We start from the raw sequence: 12045 nt of genomic DNA, 5'->3' as shown, positions 1-12045 counted from the left end.
TCAAAATGGATACTGAAAATTTTCTTGTCCACTCACTAAGCAAAAACATTAATTCATATGAATCCTCTTGACTTCCCCCAAACATAAATGGTGGCGATCACAATAGTAAAATCTAATGGATTTGTAGAAATTCAGCACTACCTCTTTTCAGTGCTTACAAACCTGTTGATTTCTATGCATGCTTTCCTGACATAGTCCCATTATATGTGATGCTACATGCACAGTCCTTTATTAACAGTTTCCACATCTTTGGTGTGAGTTGGGATTCTTTCCCGTTTTCCTCAGATGTAACTCTGGCTGCACCTGAATAGAGCGGGGTGCGCACCAGAAAATAAACACATTCCATGGAGGAATTGCTACTTCGGTCTTCGTGAGTGCCCACACACTGCACTAGCAAGCAAGAGGATAACTTTTGAGAGCCATGCACTGAGGCAATGGGTAGTTTACCCTCAACAGACTCAAAAAACCATGGAAAATGAGCCTGCATTTCTGTGGCAGATAGACCGCAGATAGACCTCTTTCCAGCTCTACTGCTCTCATCCAGCCCTCCCTGATCCTTCTTATCTCTCCTTTGCCAAAAAGTTCATGTGAAAAAATCAGAAACTCCTACTGCCTTCTCTAACATTCTGTAACAGAGATGGGCAGTACGCAACACATGGCAATACCTTTCCAGGCTGACAAATGTCTTTTCAAAATTAAGTTATGATGCATTTGAGGCAAAGCCACTATTGGGTGAAAGTTGGAAAAATGATAATTGCTCTCACCTGGAGATTAGGACATAAAAATAGCTGGAGTAGTACTAGAATACAAAAGCTTCCAGAAATGTTTTGTTATCTCGGTAAAAATTTCACTGGAGAAAAAACAATTTTTGGTCATCTTCAAAAATTAGTTAGGAAAACGCAGAATGCTATTGACTGTAGAAATCTTTTACTCTAAAGATAAATTAGACATCCAAAATTTCTAATTAATGTCCTTAAAATCCTGTATAAGAAAAGAAGCTATTACATACTGGCATAAGGATGCACCCCTTCCAACATTTTCAGCTGCTCTAACTTTAGACATTGGTTACTTAACAAAAGAGGACATATAATTAATATAATTCATAAGACACTAATATTAAAAATAAATATACATTTTGCTTGGCACTCTTAATTACTTTCCTCACAAATACTAAGGAGACAAGTACAGAAAAAGCAAAACACAACTTTTTGGCAAACCATGTATAAAGAAAATAAAGCAGTATTCCAGTATTTCCCATCTGCTTTCTTTTTCATTTTGTTATCATTTAGAAGAAACAAAAAGGACTTGATGAATCATTACTGAAGGTCACCACTTACCACCAGGGGATCAGCAACAGGCTATGAAGAACATGCCCTTTGAGGGGGTAACATCCCTATACCACAGCAAGAAGTGCTAAAAGACAAGGAACACTCTTCTACATTACACAAAGATTCCGTATTTCCTCAGCTAACCAACTCTTCACAAGGCAATGGGCTAAACAGAAAGTCCATAATAATTTCTTTGCCACAGCTATTAAAAATCCAGACATGAAAAGGCTCAAAGGATCAACCAGAAGAACATTCATGTGAGATGGAAATATAATCTTTCACAAGATTTCTGGATAAATTACTGTTCAGCAGGTGAAAGTATTAATTGAAAGAATCACCCTAGGTGCCAAAATCTGCAGGACATATTCCCTGACCTGTCCCACCTCTTTTGTGCTGCATAAAAGACTTAATGAGAGTGAAAACCATCTGCAGCTCCCCAGCAGGTTTTTTTGTAATATAAAAGAGTCCCTGAGTGACTGTGAAGTTGTACAGCCCATGAGAGGCCACACACCCCTACAATCTGAGCAGAGTGATGGGAAAGCGCAGCAAGGGAAAGCATTCCTGGGGTTTGCTGCTCCCATCACCTGCAGCTGGTGCACGGGCCCTGGGAGCCGTTGCCATCCGGTACTATCGGTGCCAGGGCAGGCATTTGTCCAGCCAGAGACTCGAGGGGCTCCACAGGAGCTCTCCACTCCTCTGGAGTATAGGGAAGGAACCCTCTGCACCAGGCCATCAGGGCTAATCTGGTTAGAGCTCAAATCTGCAGTCCCCAGTCTGGCAAAACTCCCACGGGTATCTTTGTGCATTTACTTGAGTTGGTCTTCTGGTCTTGGACTTACAAGAGTATTAATACAGAGAGCAAAGAAACACATGGCTGAGTTTTGTTTCAAAAACATTTAAACCGTTAATGAAAAGTATATTAATTGCCAATAGTAAAGTGATCTCCCACCAACAGCAATTTATGAAATTACTGAAATAGTTCCTGAGTGCAGAAAAGAAATCTGTGCAGCTCCTAATGCTTCCAAATAGTTACTGAAATGTGCATAAAGCTCAGTCATGATGATAAAACTAATTGTCAGTTTCTGTTGGTACTTACAGAGATTTAATTTTGAACTATACCCTAAGGCAAATAATATAGGATTAGACCCATAGACACTGCATAAAAAAATAATACTGAAATGTCACTTGTAAAACACACTTTCATGATCTCGCTATTTGACTTATAAATGTGCCAGTCAGACCTGCAGAGAAAGCCTGCAGGAGGCCCTAGTGAGGTAATAAGAATGGATCATGCTTTTGTAAAATCATGAAGCTTCCATAACTGAAGAAAATGACTGGCTCGTTTTTTTTTTTAATAATATTTCTCGCAGAAGCAAGTAAATAGAGTCTGTGAGGAAACAGTCCAACATCATGAGACAAAAGACATAAAGATTGTGAAGGCATCAAGACATTAGCGAGGCTGAAAAGAGGATCACAAACCTGTAACAGAACCCCGGAGAATTTAAAGATCTGTACTGACAGTAGTGGAACAATTCTTTGTTTTACCCAGTGAAGAGAAAGCAGAAAAGGCTCGAGCAGGTGGGGCAGAACTGCCACATCACTAATATCACTAGGACTAATATCACTAGAACTCAAATCTCAGAATATTTATCTAGTGCCCCCTTCATGTTTGTTGCACCTCTAGACAATGGTTATTTGAATTACACATTTAGTCAATAATTTGACTAGAATTTTTAAATTACCTCTTTCAGAATCTTAATGCTTACTACACTGGCAACACTTAGCATGTAAATGCACTCGGGAAACAAATATGGCAGATAGTAAGTGAGCAAGCTACCCTGCCCCTGATCTTTCTTTAAATGATTTGAAGGAAGCAGTAACTTCTTTGGCAACTAAGCAGCAGGTTGCCCTAGTGACATTAATTCCTTCTGCATCCTACATAGGATTGAATGTGGAATTAGCAGAGCTTGAAAATACCCCTGCAGCTCAGGCAGAAATAATTTTCTTCTCACTGTAAATGGAAGCTTCTCTTGAGGAGACGCTTGAGCTCCAATGCTCTTTATCAGACAGGGTAACATGAACATACATTTATGTATTTGTATTTGAGTTCACTAACAGCCATGATCAGCAATGGAAACTCAACTTAGGAACTGAGAGAGAACTGTCAAACCCTTGAGCCACATTCATCCTGCCACAGAAGAAGTAAACATTAATGCCTGAAAAATAAAGCCACTCTGAAAGCCCGAGGAATCAACAAAGAAGCTTCTTGCCTGTGCCTAATCCAGCTAAACCGTCTTATAGTCTCATTGAAAATAGACACTTGACATGATTTCCATCCACAATAGCTTTCTTACACATTCTATCTTTTTCCATTTATGAAAGGACTACAAGTTTATGTTTAAGAATCCAGAGAGTTATCTAAAGTACAGATACTGAAACTATTATTTTAGCTAAGAGTTCAATTCAAAATGGTGAGACTTAATAGGACTTTCTTTACCTTCCCAAACACTTTTCACAAATCAAGAGAGAACATATTAATTTAGGCAGTGCAAAATGTACAAATGATGGTGACTCTAAATCCAATGTTTAGTCAGATTTCTGTGTAGAAGTGTCACCGTACCACACCCAGCACATTTACAAAGATAATCACAAAATCCTAACAACCACAAATATAATCTTACTCCCTGCTCAGGCTCAAAGTGAAAGGAAGATCTTGTATTTTTTTATTTTTATCTTGTTCTTACTGCAAGGTGTTATACAACTACAATGTTAGCTTCCACCTGGCATTTTTGATTTGGTATCACATGGAAAAACAGCAGTGGTAAACCATCAGTTCACAATAATGGCAGCATTCATTCACAAAAATATATATCTAAGTTATTCTATTTATTTAATGAAGTGTAAGCTACCTGACCACCTTAAAATGTGAACAATACCTAAAAATAAGGGCTCCAAATTAAAGCCACAGTGACACAGATTAACATACCACAAAATCTGAGCAACCTTGTCTAGGGGAAGGTGTCCCTGTCCCTGGCCGGGGGTCAGAACTGGATGATGTCTAAAGTCCTTTCCAACCCAGACCATTCTAATATCCCATGAAAATGCTTTATATTAACCAAGAACCTAAATTCAAGTACAAACTGAACTCCTTAACTGAAAAGGGACAAATTTGAATGTGCACATCAAGTTAAGCCAGACATCAACAAGCAAAACCATTGCATGAAATCACACTGAAATTCACAAATTGCTCAGGAGTATGATGACAGAGAAGAATTGACAGTAGCAAAGGACATTAGAGGAAGTAACGATATCTGAACTTCTTCACACTGAAAAACAACAAATATGTATTTGAGTTCACAGAGTACATAAACACAGAGTATAAGAAATAAGGCCCAAATAAGAACCCCAGAGTGATGAACAGTGCAGGCAACTGCTGGGCTTTGTACCCAAATCTCTGTCTGGCTGTGTTAGCTGTGGAAAGAGAAGAGGTGTACACTGCTCAATACTGCTGACTGTGATCTCTTGTTCATGTCATCTCCATACTGGAAACTAAACATGAAATCCTCCAGATGCTTTGGAAGAGCAGACCCAAAAACAGCAATCCTTGAAACATTACAACCTCAAAGGATAGGAAAAAATAGGTAGAATAAGACTTGTCTGAAGTATGTCTACAGAAGTTCTCTAAAAACTTTAGCATGGAGAAAACAAATTTTTACAAGCATTCACAGTTTCAGATGTTCTGATAAGCAGATGACACACTGCTTAGTATATCTGGAGAGCAGCTGGAACACATCAAAGTCACTCTTATCCTGGCATAGTTGGATCAGGAATACCTGTCAGTTTTCAGCTAAGCTCACATCACTCTACTAGGGAAACCACTTAAATTCCATGCATGGTTTTGGGCTGGGATGTGATTTCAGAGCAGGAATCACATGGCAATCGTTCCAGGAGTACGGAAACCACATAGAAGTGTTCCTCTCACTGAGGAATGTGGGTTTGTTTTTATAGCAACATTACTAAGTTGAGGTAGGCAGCACAAATGTTCTACATTTGTGTCTTTGTCTACTTTGCTTTGTATAAAAACTGAAATGTTTTCTGTCTTCCTTATTCTGTGGTACAATTCAGAGAACAAAGAATTTTGCTATGTCAACACCCTGCTGCTGATTTTGATTCACAGATGTAAGCCTTAGTTTTGTGTTTTACAACAACAGTGGTTTTACAAGGCAACTTTTGAGACCTTTGCTTATACTCTATTTTACAAATTTCCTTTATTAAAAAGACTCACTTTCTAATCCCTGAAGCAAATACCAAACTGTGCCTTATGAAATTTGGGTTTACATGTTGAGAGGCTGGAGTATGGACATAACACCCCACCTGTGTGCTACACTGAGATACCCAGATTTCCAGAGTGAGGGTTTGCCTGCAGATGGACTGACAGTGTCACACAGTTGCAGCCTGTAAGAACTGTTCTCCACTGCTATCTTGTATGAAACACCAGCTCCCAGATTTAATGAAGTCTGAGTGTGTGGTACAGATCATAAATACAGACGTTTAAAGCATGACTCCAGAGAGTGCTTTCAGTAGTATTCTATGAAGAACAGTCCTGCAGTTACAGAGTGCAGTCTATACATGCAAAAATATATCTCACTCTAAGGGCTGTGGTTCAGGAGACAAAGATGCCATTAATTAATAGCAGAGACTGAAGGCTTTTGATCACGTGAGTTAGGCTATTACATGACCAGATTGCTGCAAGGTGAGTATTCTGCAAGGTGGGTATTTGCACCTGCCTTTTATTGGTGAATAGGAAAAAGGCTCTAAATTCTGTTCAAGGTCTGTTCTAATTAGATTTGAATAGCATACTTAATTCTAAATTAGTGCATCTCGATGAGCATGAGTGGAATTAATTTCCTAGCAAAAAGCTGAATGTATCAGGAAAAAAAAAGGCAATAAGGTTACTTAGCTTAGCCTTGATGGCTAATTAGGGTACTTTACTATACTATTGTCAAAGGTACTTGAATAACTTCAGTGGAGCTCTAGAATATCTCACTGCAGAAAACATAATCTGCACATAATATTCCTATGGATAACGAATGCTATTTAGACATCAAGCTATTGCTTTCACTCAAAGCTGTGACATTACTTCCCCAAAAGTAAGTATGACATAATGAGAAAAACAAAATACTCCAGGTAATAACTACTTAAAAACCATCATGATTACAAATTGGTGTATTTTGGAGAACACCATTACTGTGCATTTGTTAAACTTCTTAATTTGCCTAAAAGTGTACATGATTTGGAGAAGCTTGCTGAAGCTTGTATTAATTTAATATATTAGGACTATTTTTTTCTCAGAAGTGGCAGGTTGACACATGAACAGAAAGTGGCAGAAAAATAAACACTGTGTCTCCCACAGCAAGCACACTAATGTAAAGCTTAAAAATTAAGCAGCAGCAGCACATTTTTCCTCAGACCTTTGAGCTGGACCATATGGTTGACGTTCAATTAAGCAAAGATTTATCAGTCTCCAATTGGAATGTGTCCAGATCTCGCTATTTTCTCAAATCTTTGAACCAGAGGACCAGAGCCGAAGAATTTTATTGACTCATACACTATACCCCACACTTTTAAACCTTTGAATGAAATGAGGAAAATTTAATGTATTTTTTGGGAGGTATGCCTTTTTAGATTTTAGAATTAAAATGTAACATGCTATAAAAGCTACAAAACGGCAGCTTGATCTTACAGCTTTAGCCAAGTCAACATCTTACCACTCTCAAAAAGGTGAGGTCCAAATCCCTATCAGCTCTCCTCAGGCAGTCCCATCTCTTACTTTACATCTGCTTCAGCAGCCACCAAACTGCATGGCAAAGAAATAGTCCGTTCACTGAAATGACAGAATACACACACAGTAAAATGTGCGTGGTTTCTTTCTAAGTTGGCAAAAGGAATGGGTTCACTGAGCAGTGCAAGTGGCACAAGATCCCAAGTGACAGACAAGATCCTGTGTTTGGGAACAGACAGCAAGGAGAAAGGAATGAGAATGTCTGTTTGAGAGCACAGTGCAGTTGTTTTGACTTCAAATCTAAATATTAACTCTTTTCTGCTTCCTGGACTCTTGCTTACTTCTTTCAGCTGTCTGCTCTGTAAATACGTTTTCATCACACCCAAGTGCAGCACTAAATTCCTGAACAATAGACAAGCCCATGACTTCAAGTCTTCAAGTCTAAGAGTGGATTGAGAAATAAGAACTTTCAAATGAACCCAGTCAGAATTTTATCTAAGTGAGTATTGGAACGAATATTAAGATCTGGAACATAAAAGGTCGTAGCTGCATAGAAAAAGATGTAACTTTTTCATTCAAGACTGTATATTTCATTCATTTCAAAATGGGCTAAAACACAAATACAATATTAGACAGAATTAGGTCACTATTTTTTTCCCATCAGACTATTGGAGGCCATAGAAATGTCACAAGAAACTTGTTTACAGTAAAAATCCTAATTCAAAATTTGGCAATAATTAAGTCAATCAAACATAAAGCTGTTACGCTGAATTGTAAAAGCTTAATTTTAAATTCCATTTAAAATGAAACTCTGTGGTTAAATTCTGATTTTATAGATAGATGGTAGGGTTTTTTCTTTGCTTATTTTTATGAATGTACTTGAGTGCATCTATTCAATTCACCAAAAAAAACCCTGCAAACATAATTTGCAGTATTCTAATCCACAAGGTTTAATTCCTTTGCAATTGCCATTTCAACGTAGCAGCTGATTCCAGTGTCACTATTGCTACAAAGGGATTAACCTTTCCCTACTGATTTTTTATGATGGGAGAAAAGAATGTAATTGAAGTGTTCAATTTTTGAAGTTTTGAAGGTTTTTGTTTAGTTGTTTTTCTTTTTTATAAGTGTGACCTCATCATTGCAAGTTTTCATGAAGGCTGGAATATCCTTCTGCTATAATAATGCTATAAGACATTTCTGTAGTCCTGCTTTTTGTAGAATGGTTTAGATTGGAAGGGACATTAAAGATCATCTTGTTCCAACCCCCTGCCATAAGCAGGGACACCTTTCACTAGACCAGGGTACTCAGAGCCTCATTCAATCTGGCCCTGAATATTTCCAGGGATGGGACACCCACAGCTTCTCTGGGGAATGTGTTCCAGTGCCTCACCACCCTCACAGGAAAGATCCTTCCCCTAATATCTAATCTAAACCTACACTCTATCCGTTTGAAGCTATTCCCCCTTGTCCTGTCACTACATGCTCTTGTAAAGTCTTTCTCCATGTTTCTGTTAGGCTCCCTTCAGGTACAGGGGGGCTGTAATTGGGTCACCCCTAAAACCTCATGGAATAGTAACTAACTTCTAGTAAAGTGAGTATAATGGTGAGATGAAGAAGTATAATGGTGGGATGAAGGACAGTACTTAAAACTAACTTCCACTGTAACTTTACTAGCAACACTACAGAAAAAAAGGTATATTTACAGGTGTTCACAAAGATTACAGAACCATACTGGTGCATTGCAAATCATGGCTGTTCTACTTTCATCACTTTTCCTGTGTGATCCCCCAAACTCTTTGATCAGGGAAGATGCTCTTTCTTGATTTGACAGATTAATGTAAACTTTATTACCTTAACAGAGAGACTCAGTAAAACTTGCCTTCTACTCTGCCATTGAGTTTTTATCATAATTATTTTACACCTATAGTTCAATTAAAGAAGCTTCAATTATTTGGGCAAAACACTGCCTTGCTACACTGGTAAAACTGTAGGAGATGGACAGGATTCCTAGCTGTGTGTATCCAGGGGCAAATGAAGAGGTAAGTGATTATCTGGAGTTACTCACAAAGGAGCACCTTAGCTGGAACCCAAAAATTCAGCTAGACTCTCAGCTAGAACACTGTGTTCTTTCTTTAGTCTGTTTGTACTGTGTATTTTCAGATCTTCCCTTTTTGTTGTTGTTTGGAAAGGATTGGAAGGAATAGAGTTCATCTAGAATATTTTTTCCAAACCCTTTTTAATACCCAAGGACCAGACAGTGCTTCAGGAAGAAAAATCTGTGAAAATGTTGGACTCTTTTTCTGGGTACGAAGGCATGTGATAAATATTTAGCATTTAAGCAACTGAAGTTTATGAATTTAAATGTTACCATATGTATCATTTTCATTTAAACATCCATTAAAAATTATAATAATAATATGGCCTAATTCGTGACTTAGCCTGTCAAAAGTCAATTACATACAGCTCCTAACTCACATAAAAATCTATTTGTATAAAGTTTGTTTTGCTTTTTGTAACTGCAATTCTTTACATGTGATGGGGACACCATCTCTAGGATATCCCCATGGTCTGTGGGTTGTGAATTTACTCACATAGGTTAGTCCAGCCTTCTGCCCTAAGGCAGAATGAAATATGACAGAACCACTTCTGAGGTATTTTACACAGGACATCATAGCACATTGTCAGAACTCTGCTTTTGGCCACAAATTCTATAAAAAGTAGTGATTACCTTGAAAATGCAGTAAGATTGCAGCATACACTTTTGGTGTACATAGTTAGGAGTTCTGATTACAAAATATTATGGACAAAAAAGTCTGTCCTTAGAAACTCAGCAAGTGCTACAGACCAGTAAGAGCCAATGTTTCATCCAGCCCAATTTTCCTCTGATTCAGTAATTTTGACCGTACAGATAAGAATCTGTGCTTATTGTGTCCTGCACCCTGCCAGTTTGTGAAAGATGTCCCAACACTCAGATAGGTTTTTGAATGGTCTGACACTGCCCTGTTGAATGCAATTGTGCATTCTGTCCAGAGCCACAGAAACCTTTGTAGGTATCAGGAAAAGCCCTTTACAAAGACTCCAGTGCTACAGTACATATCTGTCTTTTTTAAAAAAGTCAGGAGAAAAAAATCAAATTCCATGTGGTGTCAGCACCTGACAAAGGTAAATGTTAGCAGAAGAGTTTTAATGTTCTCTCTAAATAAGTTCTGTTTATTCATCAATACTCTTTGTTATGAGCTGGAACCAGGACACTGTCTGCAGTTTGACGTAGAGAGTTAAGAACATAAAATCTGTCAGCACATAAGGAAACAAGGTCAGGAGAGAGAATAGTGTTTTATAAAGCAGTATTTAGGGCAATTGCATTTTAATATAATTAAGTAATGCACCACTGGAAGTAAAGCAAATGCTGCATTGTTTGTAAATGCAGTAAAGCCTTTTAATCAGAACATCACCTTTTCAACAAAAAAACCTTGTTCAACAATAAAAATGGCAGCCAATGGATAAAAATAAAACAATTAATAATAGAATATTGCTTTGAAAGGTTGACTTTAGGATGTTCAAAATAATAAGCATTATTATTTGTATTATATATATTTTGCTGAATGTATTAAGTTTTGAATATAAATCAAACTCTGCTACTCAGTATAACTCAACAGGTCAGCTGCATTAATACCTGTAACTGCTGGAAATTGTTTTAAGAGATGCGAGACAGGATTCTCTGTGTGGAACTGATATTTTGCATTGCACTCCAGTGTCTCCATTAGACCCCAGTGTAAAATGGATGCTAACAATGGAGGTCATGCTCCTCCTGGTTTTCCCTGCTGCTGGAATAAATCCAGGCTCAAATCCCCAGCCCTGTGGCTCAGTCCCCACAGGTCCACTATAAATTTGAAGTAGACAAATGACCCTTTCCCTCCCACTGATGAATTAATTCTGTACAAAGTGGAGCCAAGAATTGGAGGTGAAAAAAAGGCAAGCTGTAATCTCCTTTTGTGAATGCATCTGGTTTTACAGCAGATCAGTCTGCACCTCCCAGGAAAGGAGCCATGCAGCAGTCCTTGGTTATTCACACAAAAACAGCACAGCACTTCAAAGAGTGCAAAATGCAGGTTTAGTATATAACAAGAAAAAATCCCTCCCAAAATTACACGCTGACTTTTGATTTTATGCAAAAAAGAAAATGTTCCTCTTAAGGGCTGCATAAACAAAGCCTGAACTCAAATATAAAATGTTAATTAAAATTTAATGTATCCCGTGTGATGCCTTTCTTTGTTCTGCATCTCTGGTTAAATCTGAGGCTGGTTATCTTACTGACTAATAGGGCTCTCCTGCTTTTCCAGTCACTTGTTATGAAGTAGAAGTCGTTCTTCCAGTAAACACAGCAGTCATTTACCTCGGCTATCACGTCAGTGTCTTACCCTTAGAGACTCTTCCCTTCAAAATTAGGCCAGCAGATACATTAAGCTTATGTGTCACTGGCATTAAGGCAAGAGGAAAACCCTTACTCAAAATGTAATTCTGTTTATAAAAATCACTTCAATAGGATTTACAGCTTTCAATGTTTTAATTTAAAAATAAGAAAAAATATTACTGGGACCATTGTTATCGGTTTAACAATTGGAACTTGTGATATTACTACTCTGACTGGAGATTTTCAGCTAGGTAGGCACAACATGTAGAAAGTCATAATGGAAAACAGTAAAAGATATAATATATTTTTCAGCATTCTTGCAATGTTTTTTCTTAAATTAAAAATCAACATAGCTGCTGCCAGCTCCTAAAGCATGAGAAAAGACAGAACTCTACAAAGAACTGATCTTTCCCTTCATTCTCACAAAATGTATTCAATTGTTTCACACTGTTGAATTACATAGATGTAACGAAGTAATGTTATTGTTTGTAGGAGTACTACTGAGAATCTGTTTGAAATGGATT

The sequence above is a fragment of the Poecile atricapillus genome, chromosome 5 (genome assembly GCF_030490865.1).
Source record: "Poecile atricapillus isolate bPoeAtr1 chromosome 5, bPoeAtr1.hap1, whole genome shotgun sequence".
Lineage (NCBI taxonomy): Eukaryota > Metazoa > Chordata > Aves > Passeriformes > Paridae > Poecile > Poecile atricapillus.
This window is presented reverse-complemented; position numbering follows the sequence as displayed.